Below are 23,613 nucleotides of genomic sequence, written 5' to 3' on the forward strand. Positions count from 1 at the left end.
GCAGCACTCCATCTCAACTGACAGAGCACCTATGGACGGTAAATGTCCGACACCTCCCTTGTCAGGGGCTGACGAATAAGAACAGCTTCTACTCTTCCTTTTGTAATACTGTTGAAGAGGACTCTTGCCAGCGTTTCGGCGATCCTCTTTTCTGGCCGAAAATCTGCCGGTTCCGATCTTTCTGTCGAAAGCTGCATGCTGATATGTTATATCCCACTGATGTTACACAAGGAGGAAAAGAATGATAGGGTGGATATACATTACCAGGATGAGTGCGGCTTTCGCACTAAACCATCTAATTTTTTGATAATGTATTTTCTAAAATAATCAATTTATTTTTAATTTAAATGCTGGCTTTCTAGCGACATTAGGTCAAGTAGTTATTTCCAACAAAAGGACCAGGTTTTCTTCAAAGATCGCAAGTTTATTTGGGTTACACAAAAGGCAAGGGGAGTATTAGTTGCGGTCGATGCTGGTCGTCACTGTAAGAGGCGTCATGACCTTGAGGGTGACAACGAGTGGATACGGCTTCATATACGGTTGACGGGGGCGAGAGGCTTTTAATAGGGGTGGTTTATATTCTACCTGATGTTCTTACTTCTTCATTAACCCCTTTACGGCCCAGCCCACACAAACGTGTGGGTCAACAAATTCATTTACAAAGTGGCACCTGTTTCGGTTTCGGTTTCACAACCCCGGGTAGTCGCTGCGAACGCTTCCGAGACTTAATTGGTTTCGGTAGTTCACTCATTTCGCCACCAGGGGGCGAGAAATGACGCATTAAAAACGGCGTCCCAGCCGGCGCGATCACGCCAGCCGCCTTCAAGATGAAAACTGATATTTCTTTTTGCTATTGTCGTATTTTCTGAATAACAAGCATAAGACACGATTTGCAGGAATTCGAAAAACCCGATCGGCTAAAAAATACACCCGTTCCCTTCATGTGCGTTACGTCATCACATGAAAAATGCACCTACACATATGTGTGAGCTGGGCTTTCGTCGTCACGAAAATTTCGCTAGGCGGTACAAGGTGGCGGGCTTGTGCAGTGTTGCGCTAGCGATGAATAATTTTGTCTTGCTTTCTTGGTGTCTCATTTATTCGCGCTTTTGTGCTGGCTCGTTGAGAATGTTTTCCGGCGCCTCGGTGCATCGGAAGCTTCAAGTTAGCTTTGTTTTTTGCTTTTCGCCTCCATTAGAAATGTGGCTGCCATGGCGTTTTTGCTTTTCGCCTCCAATAAAAATTTGGCTGCCGTGGTTAGGAATTAAACCCCCGTCCTTGTGTCAGCGGCAGAACGCATTAGCCACCGAGGCACCACGGCGGGTTCACTCCAAAACTTCTTTTTTCCTAACGTTTAACGAGCAGTATTTTAGGTGCCTAGACGAGCCGTCTATGTTGCCAGAAGGCTGCCTTTTCAAGCCGTTCCAAGGCAAGTTCCACCATGGGGTGCTACACAGCTGTGCAACAACTAAAAATCATCACTAAGTGCATTAATCCCGACATCTACTATCAAAACATTCGAGGTCAACGAACTAAGTCTGATTTTATTAGAAGGATTGTATGCTTTAAAATTTTCAGCTATGGTTATTTGTAAAACGTGGCTTTCCGATGATATCCCGTCTTCCGACTATTTCACTTGCATTTATGAAATCTTTATAAAGGCAGAAAGTAATCTAAGGGAAAAAGTGGCGGGGTTGTCATTGCCATTCATCACTCAATGCCGTGCATGAGGAAGGCTGACTTTGAGAGCCTACAGGAATCACCATATCTTGAGGTAGGCCTCACCAGCTGCGAGAAGCTACTCCTCGGTGGATTCTATATATCAGCGGATGTATTAGCTTACATCATCTCCCCAGGTATTCGCTGGAGCAGTCTTTCCATTGAGCACAAAAACCATAATTCAGTGCAGGAATGCAGCATGTTATTATATATTCATTCCTTTACCTCCGTGAACCAGTTTTGCCGCATAGAAAACTGTTGTGGTAACGTTCCAGATGTGTGCTTCACAAACGTAAAGGTCATGCAAGTGCGTGCATCTGACATTTCACTTGTACACCCTGACAAGTTTCACCCCCGCTTATTGTCTCTGTCTCGGTCGCGGCCGAGCATTGCAATGGCGGTGTTGACAATTGTGAACACCCGGGACATGCATTTAAACATGAAGATTATGCTGTGCGGTATCCCTTTTATTCATCCGCTAAATGGAGAAGCGTTTTTGATGTCAAAGATGTTGATGAACAGTTTCGACGTTTTACCGATATCTTAAAAATTGGCGTGGATAAGTGCATCCCCTTTTATAAGCCTGTTTATTCTAAATTTCCCCACTTGTTACGGAAAAAACTTCGGAGTTCGCTGAAAGTAAAAGAGTGCGCTCACAAAAAAGCAAAGCGTTCTTGACTTTGCACGTGGAAAGCGGAGTTTCATCGCTAACGCTAACTTTGTAAAAGCCTCTACCGGCGTGACCAGCAGCTCTATATGGCGCCCTTAGAGGCTGCTGCGTCTCAGAAACCCGCTGACTTCTGGGGGTGTGTACGCGGCCTTTTTAAGTCTTCTGTAGGAACACATTACACGCTTAATTGTGATGGTGAATTTGTTGAGGATGTTGCCACTAGCTTTGTGCAGTACTTTGTCTCTGTCTTACAAGTGCCTAGTGCTAAAGACGAACGCCTGTATTTCAATATCTCGCCCCATCGCAGCCTCAATAGCTGCCAGGGCGTGATCTCTGATGGGGATCTAATGAATGAGAATGAAGCACATCTGCTCGAGGGCCCCCGAGATCAGGGCGTGACAGCAGTGAGGCGAATCACCATACGCCGAAATGATGAAATAATTCCAACTAAGCACATAATCTTGACACTTGACCGCTCTAGCCTTCCTGAGTCGGTCAATGCAGGTTTCTGGAGATGTCCAATCCGACCCTACGTGCCAAACCCACGCCGCTGTTTCAAGTGTCAGCGGTTTGGGCACGGCACAACGTCTTGTCGTGGTAAATTGACGTGCGCAAAATGTGCAGCACATGATCATCAAACTGACAATTGTAAATCCGAGAACTTCACCTGTGCCAACTGCCAGGGACCACACGCTGCCTATTCTAGGAGCTGTGAAAAGTTCAAACAAGAGAAACAGATCATTGCCTTGAAAGTCAACGAAAACATCACCTTCCCAGAGGCACGGAAGAGGTTCGCCTCCTTCCCTCTGGGCAGGTACGCCGACGCAGCTCGCCGGGGGGCGGAGCGGCGTCTGGTTTCGGCTGGGACCCAGTACCGCGAGTCAGACTTGGTCCCGCCCACGCCCCCCCTCCCTCCCCCCCCTGGGTTGCCTCTGGCGGCCCAACCCGCCACCGCACCGCCTGCTAAGTCAGCAGCGGCTGTGGTGGCATCCACGTCCGTTGGGAATGCTGCTGCACCCTCTGTTTCCTCCTCTCCACCGGCCCGAAGCACATGCGAGGGCCCGGAGGAGATGGAGCTGGAGGAAACCGCAGCAGTTACCACCTCCGCCGCACCGCCTGTGCCACCCGGGGCGCTCCTGACGCCCTCGGCGGTCGCGGCCAAAACGAAGGGCACCGCAAAGGGTGCCAGGTCCGGGTGGTCCGGTACGCCGGATACCCCTTCCAAATCAGATGATGACTTGGATGTGGGACCCTTCCTGTCTGCTTCGCAGCGGAAGGAACGGGTCCCTCCATCTAAACCTCCAGAGGAGGTAAAGAAACCCCGTCCAAGAGTCCAAGCCCCGAAAGACCCTACATAAATAGTCACACTCCAGTAGCTGTAATACATAATAATGGGAAGAGAAAATATCGTTCAATGGAACTGCAGAGGCCTTCTAAATAATCTTGACGACGTCTATGAGATTCTGCATGCTAATCAGCCAAGTGTAATGTGTCTTCAGGAAACACACCTGAATTCCAAGAAAACAAATTTCTTGAATAGTTACCTGGTATACAGAAAGGACAGAGTTGGCTGCACACACTCTTCTGGTGGTGTGGCCATAATCGCCCGCAAATCCTTAGCATGCCACCCTGTCACCTTGAACACTATCCTGGAGGCTGTGGCAATTCGAACAATAATATTTAATAGGTTGATAACGGTATGCTCCATATACATTACTCCTGATGTTTCACTTTTAAGCTCTGACTTCGAGGCGCTGGTTGACCAGCTGCCCGAACCATACATCCTGACAGGCGACCTTAATGCTCACAACACTCTTTGGGGCTCTTCTCGCACTGATGCCCGAGGTCGCCTCATAGAGAAATTCCTTACATCTTCAGGAGCATGGCTTTTCAACAGTAAACAGCCTACATACCATAACATAGGACACAACACATACTCATGTCTTGACTTGGCGATTGGCTCCGCAGTTCTCTTTCCTCTTCTCGAGTGGGGTCTGGGAACTGACCCATATGGCAGTGACCACTGCCCCACCTCACTTACATATATAGATAAAGGCCCAAGCAGGTCATCTTCCCATAATAGGTTCAATGAAGCACGAGCTAACTGGAATACATTTACAGAGACATCCAAACTACACCACACATCCATAGGACACCTACACGTTGAAGAAGCTACCCAACTCCTCACGGCGCACATCCTCGACGCCGCCGAAAAGTCCATTCCCCACGTCTCTGGTGCCCCGCGCAACCAGCGGAGGCCGTGGTGGAATGAGGACTGCAGGCGGGCGCGAGAGGCCCAGAACAAGGCGTGGGGTATCCTTCGTCGGTACCCCACGTCGGGAAACCTCCTCTTGTTCAAACGGGCCAAGGCATTAGGAAAACGTGTGCGCCGTGAGGCAAAACGAGAGAGTTGGCGTACATTCATAACATCAATAAACTCCTACACAGACACACGGAAAGTATGGACACGTATACGCAAACTCAAAGGACAACAGACACACAGCCTGCCCCTGGTCAGTACAACAGGGGACACTCTGGAAGACCAGGCTGACACACTCGCACAACACTTCCAACACGTGTCCAGTTCAGCACACTACACGAACACTTTCCTGAAACATCAAGCCTCTTGTGAAAAGAAGTCCCTAGACGACAACAACAAAACACAGACTTCGTACAACTCCCTGTTTTCACTACATGAGCTGAGGGCTGCTCTGAGCACGTGTAAACCCTCAGCTCCGGGCCCAGACAACATTACATATACAATGATACAGAACTTACACACAGACACTCTTGTAACACTTCTTCACCTTTTCAACAAGAAATGGCTTTCGGGGCACATTCCAAAGTCTTGGAGGGATGCCATAGTTGTAGCATTCTTGAAAGAAGGGAAGGACCCTTCTTCTCCCGCTAGCTATCGACTTATTGCCCTGACCCGCTGCCTGTGCAAGCTTCTCGAGAAGATGATAAACCGGAGGCTCGTGTACTTTTTGGAGTATACCGGCCTTCTCGAGAGCGGCCAGGCAGGCTTTAGGGCGGGCCGATCCACGAATGATGAACTTGTGGCATTAGAGTCGTATATTAGGGATGCCTTCGTGCATAAACAGTTCTGTTTAATTGTGTTTTTCGACCTAGAAAAGGCCAATGACACCGCTTGGCGTTATGGGATCCTTACTGACCTGAAGTCATTCGGTGTTTCTGGTAATATGTTTAACACCCTTGCTAGCTATTTGTCGGAGAGAACCTTTCGCGTCAGAGTTGGTTCTGCACTGTCAAAGGTACACGTGCAAGAAAATGGCGTGCCGCAAGGCGGAGTTCTAAGCTGCACTCTCTTCATAGTAAAAATGAACTCCCTTGGGAAGGCACTGCCGCCTACAATTTCTTACTCCATGTATGTAGATGACGTGCAGATATCTTTTAAATCATGTAATATGTCCATCTGCGAACGTCAAGTCCAGCTCGGCGTCAAGAAGCTTGCCGGCTGGGCAGACAAGAATGGTTTTAAAATTAATCCCAGAAAGAGCTCTTGTGTTGTATTCTCCAGGAAGCGTGGGGTCCACCCGGACCCAGACATCACTCTTGCGAATGTGCCAATTGCTGTGAACGAGGAGCACAAGTTTTTAGGCATTTTATTCCATGAAAAACTTACATTCATTCCTCATGTCAAACAGCTCAAATGTAAATGTCTAAAGGCAATGAATATTCTTAAGGTTCTCTCACATCAATCTTATGGGGCCGACAAACAACTCCTGCTGCGCCTGTACACAGCGTTGGTGGGGTCCCGGCTCGACTACGGCAGTGTCGTGTATGGGTCGGCGACAAAGACCGCACTGAGAATGCTCGACCCAGTGCTGCATCTTGGCCTTCGCCTCTCATGCGGCGCTTTCCGCACTAGCCCTGTCGAAAGCCTTTATGTCGAGTGCGACAAGTGGTGTCTAGGGCATCAGCGGGAGTATGTTGACCTGCTGTATGCATCTAAGATTGTGTCCCTTACCAACCATCCTTTTCATCCCATCATGAACAATACATCAAACTTGCAACTCTTTTTAAACAGGCCATCCGTTTCCTTACCTTTCTCTCTCAGAGTTAGGGAGGAGGCTTCTGCACTCACGGTCCCTCTTTCAGACACGCACAAGACACCCATTCAAAATTTCATCGCACCATGGCATCTTCGTCCTGTATCATGCGACCTGTCATTCACTCTTGTAGAAAAAAATAGGGTACCCAAGAATGCAATTCTGCAGCACTTCCTGTTCCTGCCGGACAAGTACAGGTGCGCAGAATTCTATAGCGACGCGTCGAAAACTGGTTCTACGGTATCTTGTGCAGTGCACGGACCAAATTTTAGAGTAAGCAAAACAATGAATTTTCATAACAGTATTTACACGGCAGAAGCATATGGCATTTTACTCGTTACAAACCACATCATCAAACATAAAATTCCCAAGTCCATTGTGTACACAGACTCTCAAAGCGTTGTACAGGCACTGTCATTAGGAAGGTCATCTAAAAACTATGTCATAAATGCTCTTTTCAAGGTACTAATGTCTGCATATGCCTCAAATCTTGAAATAACTATATGCTGGTACCAGGGCATTGTGGAATCCCTGGCAATGAGGCCGCCGACCAAATGGCTGGTGATGCTGCTCTCATGACTACAGTTGACGTTACAACAGTACCTTACACCGACCTAAAGACACACATCAGACGACAGCTTCGTAACACATGGCAATTACAGTGGAGTCAACAAACAGACAACAAACTACACATAATAAAACCACAACTTGGACGCTACATAACTGACTCACACAACAGATACACTGAAGTCGCCCTGGCTAGGCTGCGGATAGGCCACACACATGCGACGCACTCCCACCTGCTCACTGGAACTTCGGTACCCACGTGTAGCAGGTGTGGAAAGGGCCTATCCGTAGTAAACATACTAATCACATGCAAGGCACTTGACACAACACGACACCAACATTTCCCTGAATTATACAGACAACACATTCCTTTGTACCCATCATACTTTTAGCCGACGAACCAATGTTTTCTAGTCAACGTGTTTTTAAGTTTTTAGCTGAGGTAAACTTTCTGCAGCTCTTGTCATATCATGTGTAATCACCCTGGCCCTATACACCAGCCATCTCCGTTGTCTTTTGTTTTGCATTACCTTTACTTTTAGTCACATGTTTTAGTATGTACGGTCTCATCATAATTCAGTAACTTCTTCTTTGGCGCTCTTTGCCCATAGTCGGCCTTGCGCCAATAAAACCCAACTATCATCATCATCATCATCATCATCTGCTTTTTTTGTGGTCTTTACAACAAGCAGATCCACAAAGGCATCCTTTTTTACCTGCGCCGACACTTTCCTTGTGATTTATTTATGTAATTTTCACCACTACAATTTGTGTGTGTGTTTTCGCTTGTTTGTTCTTACAATAGGTTTCTGTTATTTTGTTTTTATGTAACTATCCGTGCGCCAGCACTCAGACCTATTATCCATGCGCCAGCACTCAGGCCTTTAGCTGTTCCTGGGCACGTAAAAAACATGATTCATTGATTTATTAGTTGATTGATTGCGTGAGTGATTGCGTGATTTGTTGATTGATTGATTGATCGTATGATTGATTGATTGATTGATTGATTGATTGATTGATTGATTGATTGATTGATTGATTGATTGATTGATTGATTGATGGATTGATTGACTGATTGAATTGCCGGGGATGATCAATTTTTTACGGGGCTTATGAAAGCAAACAAGTCTTGTGATTTCAGTTATCTGTACACCAGTTTATAAAAGATGGACATCTGCTTGCGTGGTTTACACGGAAGTATAAAAGAAAGCTTGAGTTGACAGAACGACATTATTTTTAGAGATAGCAATCTGAAGTACTTTGGAGAAAGCAATCTGAAGTACTTCATTGACGTAGACGGTAAATTATAGAGGGGATAAAACGATCCCCAGGGAACGCCCGATTTTAAAATTATTTGTGAACTTGTGTAGTCACATATGCTGGCCCCTTGGGAGCGATAACGCTCTGTGTAACCACCGAACTAGGTAAGCTACACCAGGATGGTGGTGCTGCCTGCTACCATTCTCTTGCAGTTGGCGGCGATACAGTTGCCCAACGCTGACACCGTCGCTTTCGACAGGACCCTAGAACTAGTGTTGCCTGAACCCGTGCGAGCGAGGACATCCTTTTTCTCAGTGAACGATCAAGATTACGCCTCTGAGTCTGCGTTTCGATTCTGGGATGCACAACAAGGTGTTCACGATAGACAGCGCTCGCCACAATGCAAGTAGGCCAGTCAAGCTGGCCTTTTCGAGAAATGGCAAGGCATCTGTAAACAACAGCATTGGAGCGCCTACATAAGGTGGCCATTCCTGAATTCTCGGCAGTTGGTGGCGGCACCTTTGCCAAGCGTTGACACCAGCTTTTTCAAAAGCAAGCATGTCATTATAATTTTGGGCTGTTCTAAACTCTCTTTCCTTAGTGTATTGCCCCCTAAAGCAAGTTCGTTGTGTCTATCTCCTGCTTTGTACAATGTCGGACGACGAACTTTGTATTTCGTGCCACATGCAGCTGCCCACTAATGGAATGCCATGACTTGTGCTTTCTGCAGCCGTTGTTATCACCTGGGTCAAGAGTGATGAGGTATTGCGCAAACTACGTCAACCGCAATGAGGTTTGCTATACGGGAAGCTTGGGTCTGCAATACGTGTAGATCCGATAAAGCATGCACCGGTACTACCCGAAATCTGTTTCACCACCCAAGACACTCTAAACAGTAAAAACTGATTGCAGCACATCATTAGCGGCCGACATCAAGGAGACCAATGATTGTCTTTGCGGCTTACCGCTGTTGAAAAAGTTTACACACTATTAAGCCTTAGTGTGTCCACTTATCTAACCTTACCGAGTCCCTTTATAAGCTTGACAAGTCAGGGAAATTCATTTCCAAACAATGCGACTCGGTTACCACACAGTTAAAAGAATGCAATAGTGAAGCCTTAAACTCTAATCTTAAGTTGTGCTGACAACCACAGTCCAGACACACGCAGACACGGACACGTTTGCGTAATGTGCCGAACGCGAGTGAGAAGTACAGCCACAATGCAAATTTAGCAATACATGGCCTCCCTCTTGACAAAACGTGGATTGAAGCAAACGCTGTGTCAACTGGCTGTGAAGCTGGAAACTGTGTCAGCTGGCTGTGAAACTGGCTGTGAAACTGGAAAGGACTGTCTGTGGCTCAGCCCCGCCAGTCTTCGTGCGCTTCGGGTATATTGCCTGCAAGAAAAAATGCTTCGTCAGCCGTGAGAAGCTTCGGAAGCTTCATGAAAAGGGTAAGCTCTCGAAGGTGTTCTTCAAAAAAAAATAATGAAGAAAAACTGAGACTTGTACTGGTGATCACGTAGAGCAGCAAAGGCTAAGCGATACAAGTTTGCCTGCACCAAAACTGTAAAGGTATTGGTGAACAAAGACAAATCCTCGACCCCAATTCGAATGAGTACCGCAACGGATCTTGACAAGTTTGATAGGCACTTGATTGACCCTCTTTCAATAAATAAATACTTGAGTCAAAATTTCACGGACGACTTTACGATAGCGAATCTGAACATTATAGGCATGATGCGTAAAAACTGGGATCAATTTAAATTATTGTGAGTGCAATTACTTTCTTCACGTGTGCGTCTATACAGAAAAAGATGTCCCGCCGTCTGGCCGGGACACGTTTTTCTTGCATGGCTATCAGTACCCTTCGCGACTCGCCAATTTTGGTGGGTATGCAGGATCGCTGTCTTCTTAAAAGATGACTATTACGTATCATGAAATATTGGGTCATTCATTTTTGTTGAAAGCCTTGGTATGAACTTGGCTGAGTGCCAGTGTCGCTTATCAGTATTTGCTTCTTACCTTCTTTAGGAAACACCAGTACTCAGTTTCTGAATTCAAAAAGAGGCACGGTTGCCGCACTGTAACCCTGTAGGTGACCTACATCTTCTAGGGGACTTGAACCTGAACACTTTATGCCCTACAAAGGGTGTCGTAGCGGATTACGTATCCCGTCTAGCTTCGCATAGGATTGAAAAAGCAATAACCAATCTAACCAGAGAGAAGCCTGTTAGTGGCCAAGTACTTAGATCATTTTTACATTGTTATTCTGTTGCATTTGCACAGCGGTAGCCGATTAATATTTTGCAGCCTGCCACAGGGTCGCATCAGTACTCCTATCTGCTCAAGTTTCGTGTAGTAACTTGTCAGAAAAGGGACATAGAATTTTAGTTAAAGACCAGCGCGAGCTAAATGACCACAAACAGGCATTCGAGTGATTCATTACTCCAGTCAAAAAGTGCGGGACACGGTTAAGATTTCTTCTTTGTGCAAATGAACGCGTTTAAAAAAATGTCCAAAAAATGAGTTATAAGGATACGCAGAAAAATTACGTCTTGATAGATACTACAATATTGAACACAATTGCTATAATGCATGTATTGTGGAAACAATCTAAGCGTTCCCGTTGAAGTGAAATCCTGCTTGCTGTATACAGGATGGCAAGAAATAAGGTAGTTGCACTTTTCAGAGTGGCGAAACGAGGATATTTTTTGAAGGAGTTTAAGAAATCAGCGGGAAACTCGGCATGAAATCGCTCCCAAATGAATGACCTCTGACGTCCTCGGGATCTCGGTTCTGTTACCGATTCCATTCAATGGGCCCAACATATTTGATGAAAACTTCAAATATTCTTTTGTAGGCTCATCTGTTAAAAATTATAAGCAATACGAGCCCCCATGCATATTAAAAACTGTATGGGCATCTGCCTTATTGCCGAGGCAGATGCCGATACATGGCATCGTCCATGGCATTGTCACCAATGAACAACGATTGATGTAGGTGAATATGTTGTCTGTAGAGTTCTTTGAAGTGTTTGTGTCCTGTTGAGTCGGTGCCTTGCATTGAATGATTATGTAAACTACGGACAGGGCCTCTCCACACCTGCTGCACTGGGGTCTTGAAGATTCCGTTAGCAGATACGAGTGCGTTGCATGGGTGTGCAATATCCGTAGCCTAAACAAGGCGACTTCGGTGTGTCTCATGTGTGTGTCAGTGGTGTATTGTCCCAAGCGAGATTTTATAACGTGTGGCGTTTTGCCTGTCTGTTCATTTCAGTATTTTTGCCATGTTCTGCTCAAGTGTTGTCTTATGCGTGGCTTGAAGTCTGTATAGGGTACCGTTGTAATATCTACACTGTTCCAGAGTTCTGTAGCAGCAGCACTCTCGCCTGCCAACTCGTTCCAGTAATCCCAGTATGTTATGGGACCCAGCAGAGGAGCAGGTCATGCTTTTGCGCATGTACCGGCATAATGGTGTTGAACAGAACATTACCTATCTGGTTTTTTGGAGGCCTGTGCGATGGTAGTGCGCGAACAACACTCAAGAAATCAGGACAGATGATGGTATATACGCTTCTGCTGAATAATGGTTGTGTGTATGCTCATGGTTTTGGTTGCATTAAAATTCAGACCATGAGCAGCGCACGATACCATATTAAGTGTTTTAGAAGTGTCCCTGGAAAATTCTGCACGTGGGTAGCTATCCTTCAGAGACCGAAAGTGCTGCAGTATTGCTGCACCTGGTACCCGATTTCTGTAACGTTTCATAAAAGCAAGGTCACAGGGCACATTGCGAACTTGCCAAGGGGGTAAAATATCTGAAAAGGATGATCTGTGCACATCTAAAAATGAAGCGATGAGATCCGAGGCTTGCTTTCTCATTCTAAGCAAAAAGGGCAGAGGAACAGATGGGCGATATACCAAGAGTAGAGATGTGGGTGTGTGTGTTAAAGACAGGATAAAAAGGATGGTTTTTCAGCGATGAAATTTTAAAAGCATAAAGCAAGTCCATGTATGTTGTTTGGTTATCGAGGGACAACTTGTTAACTCGACATACAAACTTTCGAACGGGCTAGTGGGAAAAGCACCCGAAGCAAGATGTAACCCCAAGTGTAGCACAGGGTCAAGAATTCCAGACACTGTTTTACTCGCGAACCTTACACCAATCTGCCATAGTGCAAACGACGCCCAACTAAAGCAGTATACATGCGCAGCAGGAGTTCTTTGTCGGAATCATACGATTTGTGTGAGAGCACATCAAGGATATTCCTTGTTTTGAAACATTCATGCTTAAGTTCTTTGATATAAGGAATGTAAGTGAGTTTGGGGTCAAACTCAAAACCTAAAAACTTGTGCTCCTTGTTCACAGGAATGGACACACCATAAAGACTCTGGGTGGGCATAGATCGCACACTTCCTGGAGAACACAACGCAATAGGGTATTACAGGGTTAAGTTTAAAAACATTCTTGTCTGCCCGCCCGGCAAGTTTCTTGATGCCAGCTGCACTTTACGTTCGCTCATTGACACATACACAATTTACAGGAAATCTGGTCATCATATACATACATGAAAGAAGAGGTTGTACGTAGCAATAACTTTTCAAGAGAGTTCATCTTAACTATGAACAGAGTACAGCTGAGAACTCCACCTGTGGGGCACGACATTTTCTTGCACGTGAATATTTGAGAGGGCACTACTGATTCTCACGCGAAAGGTTCTCTCCGACAAGTAAATAATAAGGATATTTACATGTTACCCGAGACACCAAAAGACTTGAGGTGACTAAACATGCCATAACGTCATTGGGTTTCATAGCCCTCCTCTATGTCAAAAAACACCATAAGACAGAACTGCTGGTGAACGAAGGCATCCTTTATATATGATTCCAACGCAACCACTTGATATTTGGGGGAGCTCCTCGGCATGAACCCAGCCTGTTAGCTCTCTAGAAGACAATTGTACTCTATGAAGTACATGAGTGTCCTGTTGATCATCTTCTCGAGACGCTTGCACAGGCACCTCGTCAGGGCAATGGGTGGATAGCTATCGGAGAGAAAGGGTCCTTCCCTTCCTGCAGAAAACCACTACAATAGCCCCTCTCCAAGAACTTGGAAGCTGTCCCGAAGTCCATATTTTGTTATATAGGTGTAGGAGTGTATCAAGAGTGTCTGTGTGTAGGTGTTGCATCACGGAATATGTAATTTTATCTGCGCCTGGAGCTGAAGTATTGCATGGGCTCAGGGCAGCCCTCAACTCATAGAGTGTGGATTCAGAGTTGTAAGAAGTTTTTGATTTGTGTATGTGATGTAAGGGCTTTTTCTCTGCAGATGTTTTGTGTTGCATGAAAGTGTCAGTGTAATGTGCTAAGCTGGACACGGGTTGGAAGTGGTGTGCGAGTGTGTGAACCTGGTCTTCAAGTGTGTCGCCTGTTGCGCTGACAAGGGGCAGGCTGTGTTTGCTGTCCTTTCAGTTTGCGTATTCTTATCCAAACTTTTCGTGTGTTGTGTAGAAATTTATTGATGTTATGAAGGAACGCCAACTATCTCGTTTTGCCTCACGGCGCACACGTTTTCCTATGCCTTTGCCCGTTTGAAGAAAAGAAAGTTACCCGACGTGGGGTACCAACGGAGGATACCCCACGCCTTGTTCTGGGCCTCTCGCGCCCGCCTACAGACCGCATCCAACGACGGCCTCCTCTGGTTCTGCGGGGCACGAGACGCATTGGGAATGGACTTGTCGGCTGCGTCGAGGATGTGTGCTGTTAGGAGTTTGGTAGCTTCTTCAACGTGTAGGTGTGTTATGGATGTGCGGTGTAGTCTGGATGTTTCTCTAAATGTACTCCAGTTCGCTCTAGTTTTAATTAACCTGTTATGGGATGGTGAACCGTTCGCGCCTTTACCTATCTATGTTAATGTGGCTGGGAAGTGATCACTACCTTATGGGTTATTGCCAAAATCTCATTCAAGAGAAGATAAAAGAGAACTACGGAACGAATAGCCATGTCGCGGTATGAATATATGTTACCTATATTATGGTATGTCAGATTGTTTTTATTGAATAGGCATGCTCCTGAAGAAGTCAGATATGTTTCTACAGGGCGACCTCGGGCATCCGAGGTAGAAAGCCCCAGAGTGCAATATGTGCATTGAGGTCGCCTAAAATGATAAATGGCGCTGGTAGCGAATCTACAAAGCCCTCGAAATCGGCGCACTAGAGCCGGAAATTAGAGGGTGTAAATGGCGCATAGTGTTATTAGTCTTTTGAAAATTACGGTACAAATGGCGAAAGCCTCAAGGACGGTCCGTAATTGGATAGTGTGACACGCCAGGAACTTTCGGGCAATGATGGCCACACCCCCGCAAGATGTACAACCACCGTCCCTGTCCTTCCTAATTACAGGGTAACTATTCAAAAAGGTTGTATGTTTGGAATTGAAATGTGTTTCTTGTATACACATGACACGTCGCTGATTGGAGTGCAGTATCTCGTACACATCGTCAAGATTTTTAGGAAGGCCTCTACAGTTTCATTGAATTATGCTTTCTCCTCCCATTATTTATTGCCAGAGCTACTGGAGTGTGTATGATCTTGAGTCGTGTTTCTGGGCTTTGACTGTAGTCTTTTTGGGCTTGTCGGAAAGCTTTGGCGTCAAGACACGTTTCTTCCGGTGAACCGCAGACAAGAACGGTCCGACATCCATTTTGTCTTCTGGTGTAGTGGGAGTGCCTGATTGATCAGTCTCCTTGGACCGCGCACCCTTTTGGGTATGCTTTGACTGACCCGCAACCGCCGAGGGATTCCAGAACGCCTCGAATGGCGTAGGCGGTGCGGTGGGGGCGGGAGGTGCTGCTGGTTCCTCTATCTCTATCTCCTCCGAGCCCTTTCGTGTGGTTTCGAATGGTGGAGCAGAAGTGGAGGATGCAGCATCACTCCCACCAGACGTGGTTGCTACCACAGCCACTGCTGGCTCAGCGAGTGGTGCGGAGACGGGTTGGGTGGCCTTAGGCAACCCAGTGGGGGCTTGAAGCGGGACCAAGCCCGATTCGCGGTACCGGATCCCAGAAGAAACCTGACGCCGCTCCGCCCCCCGCGCGCTGCGTCGGCTTACCTCCCAAGAGGGAAAAAGGCGAACCTCTTCCGCGTGTCTGGGAAACAGATGTTTTCAGTGACTTTCGCGTTGATCATTTTCTTTTCTTGCTAAAACTTCTCGCATGTCGTGGAGTTCTCTGCATGTGGGCCCCAGAAGTTCGTCGAGTCAGGTTGTCAGAATTGCAATTGTCGGTGGGGTGGTCCTGTGTGGCGCAATTCGCCCAGGTTGTTTTGCCACGGCAAGAGGTTGTACTTTGCCCGAACCGCTGGCACTTGCAGCACCCGCGCGGGTTCGGTATATATGGGCGAGTAGAGCATTGGATGTAGCCTGCATTTATATATTGCCGCAATCATTATTATTCATTGACACGGCGGATGGTCAATCCCCCACTGTCATCATCGACGGACGGCCAGAGGAAGACGACGTTATTGGCGCTCGGCAAGCGCGCTGTCGCTGTTCTTAGGAACGTACGAGTTCATGGCAATAAAGCCAATTTCTTCAACCCTAAACAACCAAGGTCCATCGTCCTATCGGGGAAATTCTGGTGGATGAGCTGGGTACGTTCACCCGATGTCCAGCGGGTCTCGGCGACCCCGCGAGGCGAGTCGAATTCTAAGCCCAGGCCGGCACGCCTTCTTTGAACCGAGGCTCGCACGAGCAGGCGGCTGCAAGGCCGTACTCCGGATTTCGGACTGCTACCCGACAACCCAAGGACCACTGTATCTTCCAGGATGACGTCACAGGCACAGCAAACCGATGCACCTTTCTTCCCACTTGTTCACTGGCCCATTATTCCAAGAAAACCTGCCACATTCCACGGCGATGCCTTTGAGGACGTCGATGACTTGATAGATCAGTGTGAATGGGTGGCTCGTCACAACGGATGGACGTCAGATCATTGCCCGCAAAGCTTCTATTTCTCATTGGAAAATACGGCCCGGATATGGTACGAAAACAATGAACGATCGCAAAACTCGTGGGAAGTTTGCAAGGAGAGACTGAGGCGAGCCTTCGGATACCAATACCGACAGCAAAGGCTGAAGACCTCCTTCAACGCCAAATCCAGGGCCCTAACAAAAGTCTGGTCAGCTTTGTCGAAGACGTCCTCCGGCTGAGTACCCGCGCCGACCCACAAGTTACTGAAGAAAAGAAGTTACGCGCTGTGTTGAGGGGCGTGAGAAGTGACATCTTTGGTGGCCTTGTTCGCAATCCATTAACAGTCGAGGGATTTGGGACGGAGGCAACGAACATTGGGAAAGCTTTGACAGCCAGGAACGCTACCAACGAATGACAGATGCCCCGACGATTTCAGCTTTTGCATCGGCTCACTTCTCGAACCATGCATCCGAGGGATACATCCGGGAGCTCATCCGGGACGTTGTTAGAGAAGAGCTCCAAAAGCAGCTGCCAGCTTCGAAGTCGCCAGCTTTTATTTCTCTCGTTCAGGCTGTCCAGGAGGAGGAGGTGCAACGAGCTCTTGTTCCTGTTGGTCCAGTAGATGTAAGACCCGAGCGCCCGGCCGCAACCTACACTGCCGTTACCAGCGAAGCGCAGTTGCTAACTGTTGGGCCCGACATGAGCACGCCGCGACGAGAGAGATTTGCCCAAACAGGCTACCAGCAACCTAGGCAGCAGCAGCGTGGACCCCGAAAGACGGATTTGGGGAGAGTGGCGGACAACCACCCACTCTGCTTCCACTGTGGTCAAGCCGATCACGTGTACCGCCGGTGCCCTTACCCTGAGCTTGGGCTTCGAGGGTACGGTCCCAACGACCCACGCCCGAAGTATGACCAGCAGCCTCTAGAAATCGAAGACTACCTTCCACGCTCGTCTCCGGCGCGCGATGAGTACTTTCGACGCTCATCCCCGCCGCGCGAGGGCTACTTTCGACGTCCGCCCTCGCCCCTACACCCTACTGTTCGAGGAGCTCGATCGCCGTCCCCACATCACCCCGCATCACCTCTTCGACGATCTCGCCGTGAGAGACAGTCTCCCGTCCCTTACCGGGAAAACTAACCCCCTGCAACCCCTGGAGGTGGTTTGCCGATGTCGCAAATGGTGAAGAGCCTCCACGAACGTCGCAACGCCCGTACAGTAACGCCGACAATGTGCACGCCGTGTCAGATAACCTTGACATCATTATCGACGGACGCGATGTGACGGCGATCGAGGACACAGGGCCAGACTATTCCGTCTTGAGTGGGAAGTTGTCTCGTAACCTGAAAAAAGTAACAACACAGTGGGACGGTCCCGACATGCGCACCACCGGAGGTCACACTGTGGTGCCGATAGGACGTTGTACCGCCCGCGTTGAAATCAATGATGAAGTGCGCCGAGTGAAGTTCCTCGTACTGGAGAACTGCTCCAGGGACGTTATCCTTGGGATAGACTTTTTGAACGAAATATGGCGCCGTCATCGACCTAGGAACGAACAGGCTTACGCTTCGGACACCTGCGCCTACTAAAGAGATCCCTTCGTTGACGGCAGCACCAGTACGTGTCGTAGCTGATCACGTGAAGCTGCCCCCGCGTTCAAGCGTATTCTTGTCTGTACAGACAGATATGGCAAATAGCAGAGAGGCTCTGATCGAGGGAAGTCTTTACCTTCTTCTAGAAAAGGAGATGGGCATTGTACGAGGCATAGCACACCTTCATCAAAGACACGCGAATGTCCTTGTTACGATCTTTCAGAACGAGCCACAGCATTTGACGAGAGCAATGACCGTAGCTTACCTGGAAGGAATTGCCGATCTCATTGACGAACCCTCGCTGTCCGAACAGACTACACGACCTACAGCCCGGAAACCAGGCATGAATGCGTTTATCGATTTTGACATCAATCCGAAGCTTTCGCTCTCAGAGCGGCACGAGCTATTCCAACTGCTCGACGACTTTCGGGACTGTTTCGCTGCAGAAACCGGGGTTGGCAGGACAAGTGTAGCCAAGCACAGAATTATTACTGACGACATAACATATCGTGTCCGTCAACCACCATATCGCGTTTCTCTAAAAGAAAGGGAAGTTATCCAGGAGCAGGTTCGAAACCTGCTCTAGGACGACGTTATTCAACGGTCGACAAGCCCCTGGGCCGCGACGGTTGTTCTTGTAAAAAAGAAAGGCGGAGCATTGCGGTTTTGTGTAGAATATCGGCGATTGAACAAAGTGACTAAAAATGACGTATACCCCATTTCATGCATTGATGACACGCTTGATGGGCTGCGTCATGCTCGTTACTTCTGGTCTATTGACTTAAAAAGTGGCTATTGGAAAATCGAGGTTGATGAGCGGGACCGGAAGAAGACTGCATTTATTACACCAGACGGCCTGTAAGAATTTAAAGTTATGCCATTTGGGCTATGTACAGAACCGGCAACATTTCAGCGCGTCATGGATACTGTCCTCGCAGGCCTGAAATGGCAGACCTGTCTTGTTTACCTTGATGACGTCGTCATTTTCGCTTGCACTTTCAAGGAGCACTTACGTCGGCTGAGAGCCGTGCTTGAAGCTCTTAAAACCGCCGGATTGACACTAAATCCCAAAAAATGCCCATTTGCTTAGGACCAGCTCACATTTCTTGGTCATGTCGTCAGCAACGGAGTACGCGCTGACCCAGAGAAGATTGCTGCAGTGAGCACTTTCCCGAGAGAATCAGAAAAAAAAGCGATCAAAAGGTTCTTGGGCCTTTTGCCCCTACTACCGACATTTCATTCGGAACTTTTTCCACATTGCCGCCCCACTGACACACCTCACGAAGGAAGATGTTCCGTTTGAATGGAAGCGTGAGCAACAACAGGCTTTCGAAGGACTCAAAGAAGCGTACAGACAACACCTGTTTTGGGCCACTTTGACCAGGAGGCGACGACGGAAATTCACACTGACGCTAGCAACAAGGGGCTTGGTGCGGTACTTATTCAAAACCAGGATGGCGCTGACCGAGTCATTGCATATGCGAGCCGGGTGCTTTCTAGGGCGGAGAGCAATTACTCCACTAATGAGAAGGAGTGCCTGGCCGTCATTTGGGTTGTCACTAAGTTCCGCCCTTGTCTTTATGGGCGCCCGTTCCACGTGGTCACTGACCACCACTCCCTATGCTGGCTGGCTGACCTCAAGGACCCGTCTGGCCGTCTAGCACGGTGGAGCCTGAGGCTACAAGAATTCGACGTCACTATAGCGTACAAGTCTGGGCGCAGCCACAGTGACGCCGACTGCTTCTCTCGGGCTACCATGGGGTGTGGGCAGGCTGTTAGCGACGACGATGACGACGCCTTCTTGGGAGCAGTGAGTAGTGCGGACATGGTGACATGCCAACGGAGCGACCCTGAGCTCAAGCAGGTGATCGCCTACTTGGACGACCAATTAAGTGCGGTCGCTAGAGCCTTCAAAAGTGTTGTGCACACGCCCACTCTTCGGGACATTGTTCTCTACAAGAAGAACTTTGCGACTGGCGGTCGCTCGTGGCTCCTGGTCGTGCCGGACAATCTACGCACGGAGATTATTGAAAGTTGTCACTATGATTCGACTTCGGGAGACCTTTGTTACACCCGTACGCTAGCGCGACTAAGGAAAAAGTATTATTGGCCTTATCTTCCCAAAGCTGTGCGTCATTACACCAGAACACGCAGAGAATGCCAGCGGCGAAAGATACCCCCAACACGCCCTGCCAGACTTCTTCAGCCGATTGATCCGCCGACGACCCCGTCCCAGCAATTTGGAATGGATCTGCTAGGTTCGTTTCCTTTGTCGATCGCACGCAACCGCTGGATAGTTGTGGCAACGCATTATCTGACCCGAATATGCCCAAACCAAATCCCTTTCATTCGCAACCACATCGGAATTAGCTGCTTTCTCTTTCCAGCACATGGTTCTACGACTTGGTCCACCGGAGGTTCTCATCACCGACCTTGGTTCCGCGTTTACAGCTCAACTAACGCAAGACATTCAGCGCCTAAGTCACACCAGTCATCGCAGAACTACTGCATACCACCCTCAAACCAATGGACTGGCAGAGCGCCTCAACAAGACTATTACAGACATGATGGCGATGTACGTCGACGTGGAGCATCGAACATGGGACGAGAATGTACCTTTTGTTACCTTCGCGTACAATACTGCCGTCCAGGAGACAACAGGGTTTTCTCCGTTTCACCTGGTTCACGGCCGCCAAGAAACCACAATCCTGGATGCTTTGTTGCCCCTCCTGCCCGATTATGATGCCAACGGGGACACTCGACTAGTCTCTCAGCGCGCAGAGGAGGCCCGGCAATGAGCCAGAATCCGAATTTCCACTAAACAGTCAGTCAACGCTGCTCGCTACAATCTTCGTAGACGTGACGTACACTTCATTCCTGGAGAAAAGGTGTGGGTTTGGACACCCGTTCGACGCCGTGGTCTTAGCGAAAAGCTCCTTAAGTGTTATTTGGGGCCGTATACAATACTGCGCCGTACAAGCGACGTTAACTAGGAGGTACTACCGGACGCAGTGCGTTCTTCATCGCGACGAGCTTTACATCCGGACGGTGTACATGTTGTGCGCCTCAAACCCTACTTTGTTCGCCAGCATTCCAGCCGTCACTTCCAGAGTAGCGCATTGCAGTTTACGTATGCACTCGCATGGAGACGATCCGTTCTTGAAGAGGGGGTAATGCCGCAATCATTAGTATTTATTGACAGGGCGGATGGTCAATCCCCCACTATCATCATCGACGGATGGCCAGAGGAAGACGACGTTGTTGGCGCTCGGCAAGCGCGCTTTCGCTGTTCTTAGGAACCAACAAGTTCTTGGCAATAAAGCCAATTCCTTCACCCTAAACCACCAAGGTCCATCGTCCTATCGGTGACAATATTGCTGAAGTGTCGATCGGTCAAAGCTCGGGATAATGCGTTTGGTGAGGATTATCTTGTCGTCCTTGCGTATAGTGATGGGACGCACGGCTGTGACGCCCTGGTCTTTTAACCCTTTAAGAAGGTCGGAATATGTTGCTGTAAGAAGATATGACTCCGAAATCACACCCTGGGAGCTGTTAGGGCTGCGGTGGGGAGTGACCCTGATGTCCAGATCAAGGATGCGAGTTTGGGCAAGAAATGTGTGGAATTCTTGTTCAGTATTGAGTTCGAAAAAGATTTTTTCTGTCCTCAACTTTTAAGCTTGAAACTTTTCACCAAAAGTGTTGTGCAGAAATTTGGAGACCAGGAATAACGATAGGGAAGCGATACGTTTTTTGGGGGGCAGATGACGCAATCACAAGAAAACAAGAATAGTTGTTTAGGGTTGTTAAAAAGACAGTTTTTGAATGAGGTTGAAACAAAACTTCGTTGCGGCCCCTTTTCGGTGCCCGATCACGTTTGTTAAAGGGTTTTGAAGATAATATACGGCTTCGTATAAAAGCTGGGAGACAAGCGTACTTTCTTTGCCACCCTTACCCTGATAGATAAAGAGGTCCCGGAGCCCCCTGCCTAGTAAAGAGACAGGGAGCCCATGCGCCGGAGCTTGACCTGGGCTTCGACGGCCACCGTTGGAGGGTTCTATCCTTCATCGTACAACATATCGCCACGTTGGTTTCACCTTATATTTGGGGCTCGCGGTCCGCGGTATCACCAGTACCGTCATCAAGATTGCTCAAGGTGTCCCGTGCGGGGTACTAGCAAGATCACTGATTCACCAAAAACATGTAAACTCATAGGTTCCAATACTTGACTCTTACGCTTGCATAATTTCGTACATACAATATAACCACTGCTCAGAATATATACAATTAGAGCATCTTAGACATATTTCACAGGTCTTCACCTAAGGGAGCACAGTTTCCCATACCTTTTCCTAAATGCAGTAACAAAGAAGTTGTAAACACCCCAGCAACACTTTGTTCAGCCCTCTATTTTGCTCCGAATTCAAAAATTTACTTGTGCGATATTATCGCATTTCCTTTAAATAAATATGGCAAATTGTGCAATCTTAAAAAAGAATTACCTGAACGACTTGTGACTACAAAATGTCACGGTTTTCTAATGTTTCTGTTTATTTGCTCTCTATTCTCAAAATTGTGCATGTACACGTTTTTTTGTGCCCTAAATGTTGTACATTTCTCGTGTTTCGCTATTTTTACTCATAGGGTACATGCTAGTATCCCTTCTACATTTGGGAGGGATATGTATCAACAAAAAGCGCGCTTTTTTGCCAATGAACACGCTGTACTGGTTACACTATTACCAGCTTCGGTTCGCTGCTGTGGTAGCCCCACGGTCGACGTACGTCGAAGCTCGTACGTCGGTGGACCCCAGGATCATAGCAGCAATTTATGTACTGAAAGCTTTTACCTCTGTTCCTCGTGACTGTGTCGTTGAAGGAGGGCGATGCCGAGGGTTATCAGGAAAGACAAATAAATCCATACACTCTTTGTTGAAACAGCGAAGCGTCCGCGTCAAGGTGAGCCGGGTACTTGGAAACGAAACAGCAAACCGAATAGGTGTACTCAAGGTGCTTAGCTCTATTTAACACTTTTTATTATGGTCATGGCGGAGCTTCCACGTATGCTGTAGGAGATATCAGGCATACCTTGCACCATTTATGCCGACGACATCACCATCTAGTCGTAGGGCGGTTCAATCTGCGAACACGAGCATGCTCTGCACCAAACACTGAACACAATCACTGACTTTCTAGGGTTAGTTGTTCTCTCGCATTCTCCAGAAAAGACACCCTCTGTCGTGGTGCCCAATGCAGGTATTTGCAAGCAGCAAGTGAAGGACCACATCCACCTATCTATGAATGGAGTGGGACTGCAAGCGAAAGAGAGCGTTCGTTTTCTCTGTCTCTCTTTTGATGAACATGGTGGTTGCGGAACATGGATGTCGCAACTTCTCCGCACGTGGAAGAGCACAACCCACCTATTAAAACGAGACACGTCCAATTCACTGGGAATTGATGAAAGCTCTTTTCAGACTCTTGTAAACGGTCGCCTGATTACCACAACAATATACGGCATCAACTATACATACCTCACAAAGAAAACTTCAGGAGCTTGAAATCCCGCATTGTGAAGCTCTGCGCACCATCACAGGATTGCCAAAACTTACAAACAAAGACGTCCTGTACATACAAGCGCAAGCTAATAGACTTGACGATATAGCCGAAGATCGACGGATTGGACAATTTCAGCGTCTCGACAGCACCAATGCAGGCAGCGGGATGCTTCTTCTCAGAGCTAGTTTTCAGCTTCCCGGCAGACATTCC

Source organism: Haemaphysalis longicornis, unplaced genomic scaffold (assembly GCF_048455015.1).
Source record: "Haemaphysalis longicornis isolate Haplotype H1 unplaced genomic scaffold, Haemaphysalis longicornis Haplotype H1 scaffold_5, whole genome shotgun sequence".
In the NCBI taxonomy this organism is placed as follows: Eukaryota; Metazoa; Arthropoda; class Arachnida; order Ixodida; family Ixodidae; genus Haemaphysalis; species Haemaphysalis longicornis.